A 316-nucleotide genomic window follows, 5' to 3' on the forward strand; every position below is an offset into this window, starting at 1 on the left:
TACATTTTTGTCTGCCAGCGAAATATTTCTATTAAGCCTCAATTATCAGTGCAAAAAAGGCAAGGTAAAACATTACGAGGTAAAACTTTCCAAAAACAACTATCAGAATATATTTGACTAATCAGCGGAAAATTCCACTCATTTTTTGGTTTATTTGCGCGGACTGCTAGTGCAAGGAAAAATTTATGAAATAGAGGAAAAAAGAGAAAGCAAAAACCTTATTCAGCCACAAGGGAATCTTGACTGTGGTTTCTCTCGATTTCCAAATTGAATTTATGAAGACTAAGCTGAAATACTAGATAAGATCACCTACATC

This window comes from Symsagittifera roscoffensis, chromosome 5 (genome assembly GCF_963678635.1).
Source record: "Symsagittifera roscoffensis chromosome 5, txSymRosc1.1, whole genome shotgun sequence".
Classification (NCBI taxonomy): domain Eukaryota; kingdom Metazoa; phylum Xenacoelomorpha; order Acoela; family Convolutidae; genus Symsagittifera; species Symsagittifera roscoffensis.